Raw genomic sequence first — 15,051 nt, 5'->3', positions numbered from 1 at the left:
TGACGATCGGCTCGTGAGAAAAGGAAACATGAGAGATTCATTCCTGAGCTCGTTCACAAGGAGCCACGCTTCAAGAGCGCTTAGGATGCGATAATGCTCATTTGCCAGAGATCGGTTCGTGAGCAATAGGAAAATCAGATATTCATTCCTGCTCTTTTCTAGGGAGCAATTTCTCAAGGACTCTTCGTCTGAAAGCCATAAGGAATGTCTCCTGCCGCTTTGAAAGAGATCGGCTCGTGAGAAAGTCAAAAATGAGATAATCGTTCCTGATCTGTGCTGGTGACTACTCTTTCATGGGATCATTCTTGAAAACACCATAGGATGCACTGCAAATGGTTTCGAAAAATTTGATTCGTGAACTACGCTACTGACCAATTTCTCATGGAATCATGCTTTGAAGGCCATTGGGATGCATTGCTAATGGTTTGGAAGTGATCGGTTCGCGAAAAATGAGCTATACATTCCTGATCTGTGGTACTAATACATTTCTCAGGGACTCTTCTTCTAAAAGCCATTAGGATTGTCTCCTGCCGGTTTGAAAGCGATCGGGTCGTCAGACAGACGAACAAAGAGAAATTAATTCCTGATCTGTGCTACTGAAACATTGCTCATGTAATCATGCTTCAAAAGACATTAGGATGCTCTGCTAATGATTTGCTAGGGATCGGTTAGTGAGAAATACAAACAATGTGACAAGACTTCCTGAGCTGTGCTAGTGACAATTTCTCAAGGAATACTGCTTCAAGAGCGATTAGGATGCTATAATTCTCATTTGGACGAGATCGGTTGGTGAGCTATACGAAAATCCGATAGTTATTCCTGCTCGGTTCTAGGGAGTACTTTCTCAAGGACTCTTTGTCTAAAAACATTCCTTATGAGGAATATCTCCTGCCGGTTTCAAAGAGATCGGTTCGTGAGAAAGACGAAGAAAATGTGCAAAGTCCTTTGTGAATTGTGCTAGTGACATTTTTTTCAAGGAATCTTTGCTTAATCGCCACGAGGATGCACTACTGGTCAGGGGTAGAAATCGGTTCTTGAGAAAAAGGATCGTGAGCGATTCATTCCCGAAGTGGGCTAGGGACAAATTTCACATGGAATCACGCTTCAAAAGACACTAGTATTGTTTGCTTGTGGTGTGGAAGAGATGCGTTTCTGAGAATACTGAAAATGCGAAAGGCATTGCTAATCTGAGTTAGGGAAAAATTTCGCAAGGAAAGCGATCGGTTCCTGAGAAAAGTGGATAATGCGAATTATATTCCTGCTCTGTGACAGTGAAAATTTCACATGGACTCATGGTTCAAAAGACATCAGCATGCTCTGCTCATGGTTTGGTGGAGATCACTTAGTCAGAAAAACAAAAAATATGCAAATGCTTTCTGAGCTGCGCTAGTGACCATTTTTTCAAGGAACCTTTGCTTGAACGCCACTAGCACGCACTACTGGTCAGATGGTAGAGATTGGTTTGTGTGAAAAGGAATCAGGAGAGCTTTAGTCCTGATCTCTGCTAGGGACAATTCTCCCAAGGACTCACGCTCCAAAAGACATTAGTATTGTCTGCTAGTGGTTTGGAAGAGATACCTTTGTGAGAATACGGAAAAGGAGAAATACATTGCTGAACTATGCTAGTGATAAATTTTTCAAGGAATCTTCGTCTGAAAACAATTACAAGACAGTGCTAAACGATTGGTAGAGCTGGGTTTGTGAGAAAGACGAAAAATGAGAAACACATTCCTGATCACTGCTATGACAAAGTTCTCATGGAATCGTGCTTCAAAAGGCTCCAGGATGCTATGCTAATGGTTTGGACGAGCTCTATTAGTGAGAAACGAACAAATGTGCAAATCCTTCCTGAGCTGCGCTAGCGACCAATTTCTCAAGGAATATTTGTTTAAACGGTACGAGGATTCACTACTGGTCAGTTGGTTGAGATCGGTTCGTGAGAAAAAGAAACATGAGGGATGAATTCCTGATCTGGGCTACGGACAAATTTCACATGGAATCGCCCTTCAAGAGACATCAGGATGCTCTGCTCACGGCTTGGTAGAGCTCACGTAGTGAAAAATATGAAAATGCTTCCTGAGCTGCACAAGTGACACCTTTTTTTCAAGGACGCTTTGTTTAAACGCCACTAGGAGGCACTACTGGTCTGTTGGTAGGGATCGGGTAGTGTGAAAAGGAAACATGAGAGATTCTTTCCTGATCTCTGCTGGGGACAAATGTCACAAGGAATCACGCTTCAAAAGACATTACTATTGTCTGCTTGTAGTTTGGAAGAGAGGGATTTGTGAGAATACTGAAAATGAGAAATACATTCCTGATCTGAGCTAAGGAAAATATTTTGCAAGGAATCATCTTTTAAAAGCCATTAGGATGCTCTGCGAGTGGTTTATAAGAGATCGGTTCCTGAGAACTATGGATAATGCGAATTATATTCCTGCTCTGTGATAGTGAGAAATTTCTCATGGACTCATGCTTCTAAAGTGACTAGGATGCTCTGCTAGTGGTTTGTTAGAGATCAGTTAGTGAGAACTACAAAAAATATGACAATGCTTCCTGAGCTGCGCTAGTGACAAATTTTTCAAGGACTCTTTGATTAAACGCCACTAGGATGCATTACCGTTCCCTTTGTGATGATCGGCTCGTGAGAAAAGGAAACATGAGAGATTCATTCCTGAGCTCGTTCACAAGGAGCCACGCTTCAAGAGCGCTTAGGATGTGATAATGCTCATTTGCCAGAGATCGGTTCGTGAGCAATAGGAAAATCAGATATTCATTCCTGCTCTTTTCTAGGGAGCAATTTCTCAAGGACTCTTCGTCTGAAAGCCATAAGGAATGTCTCCTGCCGCTTTGAAAGAGATCGGCTCGTGAGAAAGTCAAAAATGAGATAATCGTTCCTGATCTGTGCTGGTGACTACTCTTTCATGGGATCATTCTTGAAAACACCATAGGATGCACTGCAAATGGTTTCGAAAAATTCGATTCGTGAACTACGCTACTGACCAATTTCTCATGGAATCATGCTTTGAAGGCCATTGGGATGCATTGCTAATGGTTTGGAAGTGATCGGTTCGCGAAAAATGAGCTATACATTCCTGATCTGTGGTACTAATACATTTCTCAGGGACTCTTCTTCTAAAAGCCATTAGGATTGTCTCCTGCCGGTTTGAAAGCGATCGGGTCGTCAGACAGACGAACAAAGAGAAATTAATTCCTGATCTGTGCTACTGAAACATTGCTCATGTAATCATGCTTCAAAAGACATTAGGATGCTCTGCTAATGATTTGCTAGGGATCGGTTAGTGAGAAATACAAACAATGTGACAAGACTTCCTGAGCTGTGCTAGTGACAATTTCTCAAGGAATACTGCTTCAAGAGCGATTAGGATGCTATAATTCTCATTTGGACGAGATCGGTTGGTGAGCTATACGAAAATCCGATAGTTATTCCTGCTCGGTTCTAGGGAGTACTTTCTCAAGGACTCTTTGTCTAAAAACATTCCTTATGAGGAATATCTCCTGCCGGTTTCAAAGAGATCGGTTCGTGAGAAAGACGAAGAAAATGTGCAAAGTCCTTTGTGAATTGTGCTAGTGACATTTTTTTCAAGGAATCTTTGCTTAATCGCCACGAGGATGCACTACTGGTCAGGGGTAGAAATCGGTTCTTGAGAAAAAGGATCGTGAGCGATTCATTCCCGAAGTGGGCTAGGGACAAATTTCACATGGAATCACGCTTCAAAAGACACTAGTATTGTTTGCTTGTGGTGTGGAAGAGATGCGTTTCTGAGAATACTGAAAATGCGAAAGGCATTGCTAATCTGAGTTAGGGAAAAATTTCGCAAGGAAAGCGATCGGTTCCTGAGAAAAGTGGATAATGCGAATTATATTCCTGCTCTGTGACAGTGAAAATTTCACATGGACTCATGGTTCAAAAGACATCAGCATGCTCTGCTCATGGTTTGGTGGAGATCACTTAGTCAGAAAAACAAAAAATATGAAAATGCTTTCTGAGCTGCGCTAGTGACCATTTTTTCAAGGAACCTTTGCTTGAACGCCACTAGCACGCACTACTGGTCAGATGGTAGAGATTGGTTTGTGTGAAAAGGAATCAGGAGAGCTTTAGTCCTGATCTCTGCTAGGGACAATTCTCCCAAGGACTCACGCTCCAAAAGACATTAGTATTGTCTGCTAGTGGTTTGGAAGAGATACCTTTGTGAGAATACGGAAAAGGAGAAATACATTGCTGAACTATGCTAGTGATAAATTTTTCAAGGAATCTTCGTCTGAAAACAATTACAAGACAGTGCTAAACGATTGGTAGAGCTGGGTTTGTGAGAAAGACGAAAAATGAGAAACACATTCCTGATCACTGCTATGACAAAGTTCTCATGGAATCGTGCTTCAAAAGGCTCCAGGATGCTATGCTAATGGTTTGGACGAGCTCTATTAGTGAGAAACGAACAAATGTGCAAATCCTTCCTGAGCTGCGCTAGCGACCAATTTCTCAAGGAATATTTGTTTAAACGGTACGAGGATGCACTACTGGTCAGTTGGTTGAGATCGGTTCGTGAGAAAAAGAAACATGAGGGATGAATTCCTGATCTGGGCTACGGACAAATTTCACATGGAATCACCCTTCAAGAGACATCAGGATGCTCTGCTCACGGCTTGGTAGAGCTCACGTAGTGAAAAATATGAAAATGCTTCCTGAGCTGCACAAGTGACACCTTTTTTTCAAGGACGCTTTGTTTAAACGCCACTAGGAGGCACTACTGGTCTGTTGGTAGGGATCGGGTAGTGTGAAAAGGAAACATGAGAGATTCTTTCCTGATCTCTGCTGGGGACAAATGTCACAAGGAATCACGCTTCAAAAGACATTACTATTGTCTGCTTGTAGTTTGGAAGAGAGGGATTTGTGAGAATACTGAAAATGAGAAATACATTCCTGATCTGAGCTAAGGAAAATGTTTTGCAAGGAATCATCTTTTAAAAGCCATTAGGATGCTCTGCGAGTGGTTTATAAGAGATCGGTTCCTGAGAACTATGGATAATGCGAATTATATTCCTGCTCTGTGATAGTGAGAAATTTCTCATGGACTCATGCTTCTAAAGTGACTAGGATGCTCTGCTAGTGGTTTGTTAGAGATCAGTTAGTGAGAAATACAAAAAATATGACAATGCTTCCTGAGCTGCGCTAGTGACAAATTTTTCAAGGACTCTTTGTTTAAACGCCACTAGGATGCATTACCGTTCCCTTTGTGACGATCGGCTCGTGAGAAAAGGAAACATGAGAGATTCATTCCTGAGCTCGTTCACAAGGAGCCACGCTTCAAGAGCGCTTAGGATGCGATAATGCTCATTTGCCAGAGATCGGTTCGTGAGCAATAGGAAAATCAGATATTCATTCCTGCTCTTTTCTAGGGAGCAATTTCTCAAGGACTCTTCGTCTGAAAGCCATAAGCAATGTCTCCTGCCGCTTTGAAAGAGATCGGCTCGTGAGAAAGTCAAAAATGAGATAATCGTTCCTGATCTGTGCTGGTGACTACTCTTTCATGGGATCATTCTTGAAAACACCATAGGATGCACTGCAAATGGTTTCGAAAAATTCGATTCGTGAACTACGCTACTGATCAATTTCTCATGGAATCATGCTTTGAAGGCCATTGGGAAGCATTGCTAATGGTTTGGAAGTGATCGGTTCGCGAAAAATGAGCTATACATTCCTGATCTGTGGTACTAATACATTTCTCAGGGACTCTTCTTCTAAAAGCCATTAGGATTGTCTCCTGCCGGTTTGAAAGCGATTGGGTCGTCAGACAGACGAACAAAGAGAAATTAATTCCTGATCTGTGCTACTGAAACATTGCTCATGTAATCATGCTTCAAAAGACATTAGGATGCTCTGCTAATGATTTGCTAGGGATCGGTTAGTGAGAAATACAAACAATGTGACAAGACTTCCTGAGCTGTGCTAGTGACAATTTCTCAAGGAATACTGCTTCAAGAGCGATTAGGATGCTATAATTCTCATTTGGACGAGATCGGTTGGTGAGCTATACGAAAATCCGATAGTTATTCCTGCTCGGTTCTAGGGAGTACTTTCTCAAGGACTCTTTGTCTAAAAACATTCCTTATGAGGAATGTCTCCTGCCGGTTTCAAAGAGATCGGTTCGTGAGAAAGACGAAGAAAATGTGCAAAGTCCTTTGTGAATTGTGCTAGTGACATTTTTTTCAAGGAATCTTTGCTTAATCGCCACGAGGATGCACTACTGGTCAGGGGTAGAAATCGGTTCTTGAGAAAAAGGATCGTGAGCGATTCATTCCCGAAGTGGGCTAGGGACAAATTTCACATGGAATCACGCTTCAAAAGACACTAGTATTGTTTGCTTGTGGTGTGGAAGAGATGCGTTTCTGAGAATACTGAAAATGCGAAAGGCATTGCTAATCTGAGTTAGGGAAAAATTTCGCAAGGAAAGCGATCGGTTCCTGAGAAAAGTGGATAATGCGAATTATATTCCTGCTCTGTGACAGTGAAAATTTCACATGGACTCATGGTTCAAAAGACATCAGCATGCTCTGCTCATGGTTTGGTGGAGATCACTTAGTCAGAAAAACAAAAAATATGAAAATGCTTTCTGAGCTGCGCTAGTGACCATTTTTTCAAGGAACCTTTGCTTGAACGCCACTAGCACGCACTACTGGTCAGATGGTAGAGATTGGTTTGTGTGAAAAGGAATCAGGAGAGCTTTAGTCCTGATCTCTGCTAGGGACAATTCTCCCAAGGACTCACGCTCCAAAAGACATTAGTATTGTCTGCTAGTGGTTTGGAAGAGATACCTTTGTGAGAATACGGAAAAGGAGAAATACATTGCTGAACTATGCTAGTGATAAATTTTTCAAGGAATCTTCGTCTGAAAACAATTACAAGACAGTGCTAAACGATTGGTAGAGCTGGGTTTGTGAGAAAGACGAAAAATGAGAAACACATTCCTGATCACTGCTATGACAAAGTTCTCATGGAATCATACTTCAAAAGGCTCCAGGATGCTATGCTAATGGTTTGGACGAGCTCTATTAGTGAGAAACGAACAAATGTGCAAATCCTTCCTGAGCTGCGCTAGCGACCAATTTCTCAAGGAATATTTGTTTAAACGGTACGAGGATGCACTACTGGTCAGTTGGTTGAGATCGGTTCGTGAGAAAAAGAAACATGAGGGATGAATTCCTGATCTGGGCTACGGACAAATTTCACATGGAATCGCCCTTCAAGAGACATCAGGATGCTCTGCTCACGGCTTGGTAGAGCTCACGTAGTGAAAAATATGAAAATGCTTCCTGAGCTGCACAAGTGACACCTTTTTTTCAAGGACGCTTTGTTTAAACGCCACTAGGAGGCACTACTGGTCTGTTGGTAGGGATCGGGTAGTGTGAAAAGGAAACATGAGAGATTCTTTCCTGATCTCTGCTGGGGACAAATGTCACAAGGAATCACGCTTCAAAAGACATTACTATTGTCTGCTTGTAGTTTGGAAGAGAGGGATTTGTGAGAATACTGAAAATGAGAAATACATTCCTGATCTGAGCTAAGGAAAATATTTTGCAAGGAATCATCTTTTAAAAGCCATTAGGATGCTCTGCGAGTGGTTTATAAGAGATCGGTTCCTGAGAACTATGGATAATGCGAATTATATTCCTGCTCTGTGATAGTGAGAAATTTCTCATGGACTCATGCTTCTAAAGTGACTAGGATGCTCTGCTAGTGGTTTGTTAGAGATCAGTTAGTGAGAAATACAAAAAATATGACAATGCTTCCTGAGCTGCGCTAGTGACAAATTTTTCAAGGACTCTTTGTTTAAACGCCACTAGGATGCATTACCGTTCCCTTTGTGACGATCGGCTCGTGAGAAAAGGAAACATGAGAGATTCATTCCTGAGCTCGTTCACAAGGAGCCACGCTTCAAGAGCGCTTAGGATGCGATAATGCTCATTTGCCAGAGATCGGTTCGTGAGCAATAGGAAAATCAGATATTCATTCCTGCTCTTTTCTAGGGAGCAATTTCTCAAGGACTCTTCGTCTGAAAGCCATAAGCAATGTCTCCTGCCGCTTTGAAAGAGATCGGCTCGTGAGAAAGTCAAAAATGAGATAATCGTTCCTGATCTGTGCTGGTGACTACTCTTTCATGGGATCATTCTTGAAAACACCATAGGATGCACTGCAAATGGTTTCGAAAAATTTGATTCGTGAACTACGCTACTGACCAATTTCTCATGGAATCATGCTTTGAAGGCCATTGGGATGCATTGCTAATGGTTTGGAAGTGATCGGTTCGCGAAAAATGAGCTATACATTCCTGATCTGTGGTACTAATACATTTCTCAGGGACTCTTCTTCTAAAAGCCATTAGGATTGTCTCCTGCCGGTTTGAAAGTGATTGGGTCGTCAGACAGACGAACAAAGAGAAATTAATTCCTGATCTGTGCTACTGAAACATTGCTCATGTAATCATGCTTCAAAAGACATTAGGATGCTCTGCTAATGATTTGCTAGGGATCGGTTAGTGAGAAATACAAACAATGTGACAAGACTTCCTGAGCTGTGCTAGTGACAATTTCTCAAGGAATACTGCTTCAAGAGCGATTAGGATGCTATAATTCTCATTTGGACGAGATCGGTTGGTGAGCTATACGAAAATCCAATAGTTATTCCTGCTCGGTTCTAGGGAGTACTTTCTCAAGGACTCTTTGTCTAAAAACATTCCTTATGAGGAATGTCTCCTGCCGGTTTCAAAGAGATCGGTTCGTGAGAAAGACGAAGAAAATGTGCAAAGTCCTTTGTGAATTGTGCTAGTGACATTTTTTTCAAGGAATCTTTGCTTAATCGCCACGAGGATGCACTACTGGTCAGGGGTAGAAATCGGTTCTTGAGAAAAAGGATCGTGAGCGATTCATTCCCGAAGTGGGCTAGGGACAAATTTCACATGGAATCACGCTTCAAAAGACACTAGTATTGTTTGCTTGTGGTGTGGAAGAGATGCGTTTCTGAGAATACTGAAAATGCGAAAGGCATTGCTAATCTGAGTTAGGGAAAAATTTCGCAAGGAAAGCGATCGGTTCCTGAGAAAAGTGGATAATGCGAATTATATTCCTGCTCTGTGACAGTGAAAATTTCACATGGACTCATGGTTCAAAAGACATCAGCATGCTCTGCTCATGGTTTGGTGGAGATCACTTAGTCAGAAAAACAAAAAATATGCAAATGCTTTCTGAGCTGCGCTAGTGACCATTTTTTCAAGGAACCTTTGCTTGAACGCCACTAGCACGCACTACTGGTCAGATGGTAGAGATTGGTTTGTGTGAAAAGGAATCAGGAGAGCTTTAGTCCTGATCTCTGCTAGGGACAATTCTCCCAAGGACTCACGCTCCAAAAGACATTAGTATTGTCTGCTAGTGGTTTGGAAGAGATACCTTTGTGAGAATACGGAAAAGGAGAAATACATTGCTGAACTATGCTAGTGATAAATTTTTCAAGGAATCTTCGTCTGAAAACAATTACAAGACAGTGCTAAACGATTGGTAGAGCTGGGTTTGTGAGAAAGACGAAAAATGAGAAACACATTCCTGATCACTGCTATGACAAAGTTCTCATGGAATCATACTTCAAAAGGCTCCAGGATGCTATGCTAATGGTTTGGACGAGCTCTATTAGTGAGAAACGAACAAATGTGCAAATCCTTCCTGAGCTGCGCTAGCGACCAATTTCTCAAGGAATATTTGTTTAAACGGTACGAGGATGCACTACTGGTCAGTTGGTTGAGATCGGTTCGTGAGAAAAAGAAACATGAGGGATGAATTCCTGATCTGGGCTACGGACAAATTTCACATGGTATCGCCCTTCAAGAGACATCAGGATGCTCTGCTAACGGCTTGGTAGAGATCACGTAGTGAAAAATATGAAAATGCTTCCTGAGCTGCACAAGTGACACCTTTTTTTTCAAGGACGCTTTGTTTAAACGCCACTAGGAGGCACTACTGGTCTGTTGGTAGGGATCGGGTAGTGTGAAAAGGAAACATGAGAGATTCTTTCCTGATCTCTGCTGGGGACAAATGTCACAAGGAATCACGCTTCAAAAGACATTACTATTGTCTGCTTGTAGTTTGGAAGAGAGGGATTTGTGAGAATACTGAAAATGAGAAATACATTCCTGAACTGAGCTAAGGAAAATATTTTGCAAGGAATCATCTTTTAAAAGCCATTAGGATGCTCTGCGAGTGGTTTATAAGAGATCGGTTCCTGAGAACTATGGATAATGCGAATTATATTCCTGCTCTGTGATAGTGAGAAATTTCTCATGGACTCATGCTTCTAAAGTGACTAGGATGCTCTGCTAGTGGTTTGTTAGAGATCAGTTAGTGAGAACTACAAAAAATAGGACAATGCTTCCTGAGCTGCGCTAGTGACAAATTTTTCAAGGACTCTCTGTTTAAACGCCACAAGGATGCATTACCGTTCCCTTTGTGACGATCGGCTCGTGAGAAAAGGAAACATGAGAGATTCAATCCTGAGCTCGTTCACAAGGAGCCACGCTTCAAGAGCGCTTAGGATGCGATAATGCTCATTTGCCAGAGATCGGTTCGTGAGCAATAGGAAAATCAGATATTCATTCCTGCTCTTTTCTAGGGAGCAATTTCTCAAGGACTCTTCGTCTGAAAGCCATAAGCAATGTCTCCTGCCGCTTTGAAAGAGATCGGCTCGTGAGAAAGTCAAAAATGAGATAATCGTTCCTGATCTGTGCTGGTGACTACTCTTTCATGGGATCATTCTTGAAAACACCATAGGATGCACTGCAAATGGTTTCGAAAAATTCGATTCGTGAACTACGCTACTGACCAATTTCTCATGGAATCATGCTTTGAAGGCCATTGGGATGCATTGCTAATGGTTTGGAAGTGATCGGTTCGCGAAAAATGAGCTATACATTCCTGATCTGTGGTACTAATACATTTCTCAGGGACTCTTCTTCTAAAAGCCATTAGGATTGTCTCCTGCCGGTTTGAAAGCGATCGGGTCGTCAGACAGACGAACAAAGAGAAATTAATTCCTGATCTGTGCTACTGAAACATTGCTCATGTAATCATGCTTCAAAAGACATTAGGATGCTCTGCTAATGATTTGCTAGGGATCGGTTAGTGAGAAATACAAACAATGTGACAAGACTTCCTGAGCTGTGCTAGTGACAATTTCTCAAGGAATACTGCTTCAAGAGCGATTAGGATGCTATAATTCTCATTTGGACGAGATCGGTTGGTGAGCTATACGAAAATCCAATAGTTATTCCTGCTCGGTTCTAGGGAGTACTTTCTCAAGGACTCTTTGTCTAAAAACATTCCTTATGAGGAATGTCTCCTGCCGGTTTCAAAGAGATCGGTTCGTGAGAAAGACGAAGAAAATGTGCAAAGTCCTTTGTGAATTGTGCTAGTGACATTTTTTTCAAGGAATCTTTGCTTAATCGCCACGAGGATGCACTACTGGTCAGGGGTAGAAATCGGTTCTTGAGAAAAAGGATCGTGAGCGATTCATTCCCGAAGTGGGCTAGGGACAAATTTCACATGGAATCACGCTTCAAAAGACACTAGTATTGTTTGCTTGTGGTGTGGAAGAGATGCGTTTCTGAGAATACTGAAAATGCCAAATGCATTGCTAATCTGAGTTAGGGAAAAATTTCGCAAGGAAAGCGATCGGTTCCTGAGAAAAGTGGATAATGCGAATTATATTCCTGCTCTGTGACAGTGAAAATTTCACATGGACTCATGGTTCAAAAGACATCAGCATGCTCTGCTCATGGTTTGGTGGAGATCACTTAGTCAGAAAAACAAAAAATATGAAAATGCTTTCTGAGCTGCGCTAGTGACCATTTTTTCAAGGAACCTTTGCTTGAACGCCACTAGCACGCACTACTGGTCAGATGGTAGAGATTGGTTTGTGTGAAAAGGAATCAGGAGAGCTTTAGTCCTGATCTCTGCTAGGGACAATTCTCCCAAGGACTCACGCTCCAAAAGACATTAGTATTGTCTGCTAGTGGTTTGGAAGAGATACCTTTGTGAGAATACGGAAAAGGAGAAATACATTGCTGAACTATGATAGTGATAAATTTTTCAAGGAATCTTCGTCTGAAAACAATTACAAGACAGTGCTAAACGATTGGTAGAGCTGGGTTTGTGAGAAAGACGAAAAATGAGAAACACATTCCTGATCACTGCTATGACAAAGTTCTCATGGAATCATACTTCAAAAGGCTCCAGGATGCTATGCTAATGGTTTGGACGAGCTCTATTAGTGAGAAACGAACAAATGTGCAAATCCTTCCTGAGCTGCGCTAGCGACCAATTTCTCAAGGAATATTTGTTTAAACGGTACGAGGATGCACTACTGGTCAGTTGGTTGAGATCGGTTCGTGAGAAAAAGAAACATGAGGGATGAATTCCTGATCTGGGCTACGGACAAATTTCACATGGTATCGCCCTTCAAGAGACATCAGGATGCTCTGCTCACGGCTTGGTAGAGCTCACGTAGTGAAAAATATGAAAATGCTTCCTGAGCTGCACAAGTGACACCTTTTTTTCAAGGACGCTTTGTTTAAACGCCACTAGGAGGCACTACTGGTCTGTTGGTAGGGATCGGGTAGTGTGAAAAGGAAACATGAGAGATTCTTTCCTGATCTCTGCTGGGGACAAATGTCACAAGGAATCACGCTTCAAAAGACATTACTATTGTCTGCTTGTAGTTTGGAAGAGAGGGATTTGTGAGAATACTGAAAATGAGAAATACTTTCCTGATCTGAGCTTAGGAAAATATTTTGCAAGGAATCATCTTTTAAAAGCCATTAGGATGCTCTGCGAGTGGTTTATAAGAGATCGGTTCCTGAGAACTATGGATAATGCGAATTATATTCCTGCTCTGTGATAGTGAGAAATTTCTCATGGACTCATGCCTCTAAAGTGACTAGGATGCTCTGCTAGTGGTTTGTTAGAGATCAGTTAGTGAGAACTACAAAAAATATGACAATGCTTCCTGAGCTGCGCTAGTGACAAATTTTTCAAGGACTCTCTGTTTAAACGCCACAAGGATGCATTACCGTTCCCTTTGTGATGATCGGCTCGTGAGAAAAGGAAACATGACAGATTCATTCCTGAGCTCGTTCACAAGGAGCCACGCTTCAAGAGCGCTTAGGATGCGATAATGCTCATTTGCCAGAGATCGGTTCGTGAGCAATAGGAAAATCAGATATTCATTCCTGCTCTTTTCTAGGGAGCAATTTCTCAAGGACTCTTCGTCTGAAAGCCATAAGGAATGTCTCCTGCCGCTTTGAAAGAGATCGGCTCGTGAGAAAGTCAAAAATGAGATAATCGTTCCTGATCTGTGCTGGTGACTACTTTTTCATGGGATCATTCTTGAAAACACCATAGGATGCACTGCAAATGGTTTCGAAAAATTCGATTCGTGAACTACGCTACTGACCAATTTCTCATGGAATCATGCTTTGAAGGCCATTGGGATGCATTGCTAATGGTTTGGAAGTGATCGGTTCGCGAAAAATGAGCTATACATTCCTGATCTGTGGTACTAATACATTTCTCAGGGACTCTTCTTCTAAAAGCCATTAGGATTGTCTCCTGCCGGTTTGAAAGCGATCGGGTCGTCAGACAGACGAACAAAGAGAAATTAATTCCTGATCTGTGCTACTGAAACATTGCTCATGTAATCATGCTTCAAAAGACATTAGGATGCTCTGCTAATGATTTGCTAGGGATCGGTTAGTGAGAAATACAAACAATGTGCAAGACTTCCTGAGCTGTGCTAGTGACAATTTCTCAAGGAATACTGCTTCAAGAGCGATTAGGATGCTATAATTCTCATTTGGACGAGATCGGTTGGTGAGCTATACGAAAATCCGATAGTTATTCCTGCTCGGTTCTAGGGAGTACTTTCTCAAGGACTCTTTGTCTAAAAACATTCCTTATGAGGAATGTCTCCTGCCGGTTTCAAAGAGATCGGTTCGTGAGAAAGACGAAGAAAATGTGCAAAGTCCTTTGTGAATTGTGCTAGTGACATTTTTTTCAAGGAATCTTTGCTTAATCGCCACGAGGATGCACTACTGGTCAGGGGTAGAAATCGGTTCTTGAGAAAAAGGATCGTGAGCGATTCATTCCCGAAGTGGGCTAGGGACAAATTTCACATGGAATCACGCTTCAAAAGACACTAGTATTGTTTGCTTGTGGTGTGGAAGAGATGCGTTTCTGAGAATACTGAAAATGCGAAAGGCATTGCTAATCTGAGTTAGGGAAAAATTTCGCAAGGAAAGCGATCGGTTCCTGAGAAAAGTGGATAATGCGAATTATATTCCTGCTCTGTGACAGTGAAAATTTCACATGGACTCATGGTTCAAAAGACATCAGCATGCTCTGCTCATGGTTTGGTGGAGATCACTTAGTCAGAAAAACAAAAAATATGCAAATGCTTTCTGAGCTGCGCTAGTGACCATTTTTTCAAGGAACCTTTGCTTGAACGCCACTAGCACGCACTACTGGTCAGATGGTAGAGATTGGTTTGTGTGAAAAGGAATCAGGAGAGCTTTAGTCCTGATCTCTGCTAGGGACAATTCTCCCAAGGACTCACGCTCCAAAAGACATTAGTATTGTCTGCTAGTGGTTTGGAAGAGATACCTTTGTGAGAATACGGAAAAGGAGAAATACATTGCTGAACTATGCTAGTGATAAATTTTTCAAGGAATCTTCGTCTGAAAACAATTACAAGACAGTGCTAAACGATTGGTAGAGCTGGGTTTGTGAGAAAGACGAAAAATGAGAAACACATTCCTGATCACTGCTATGACAAAGTTCTCATGGAATCATACTTCAAAAGGCTCCAGGATGCTATGCTAATGGTTTGGACGAGCTCTATTAGTGAGAAACGAACAAATGTGCAAATCCTTCCTGAGCTGCGCTAGCGACCAATTTCTCAAGGAATATTTGTTTAAACGGTACGAGGATGCACTA

This window comes from Emys orbicularis, chromosome 17, assembly GCF_028017835.1.
Source record: "Emys orbicularis isolate rEmyOrb1 chromosome 17, rEmyOrb1.hap1, whole genome shotgun sequence".
In the NCBI taxonomy this organism is placed as follows: Eukaryota; Metazoa; Chordata; order Testudines; family Emydidae; genus Emys; species Emys orbicularis.
Note: the sequence above shows the minus strand (reverse complement) of the source record.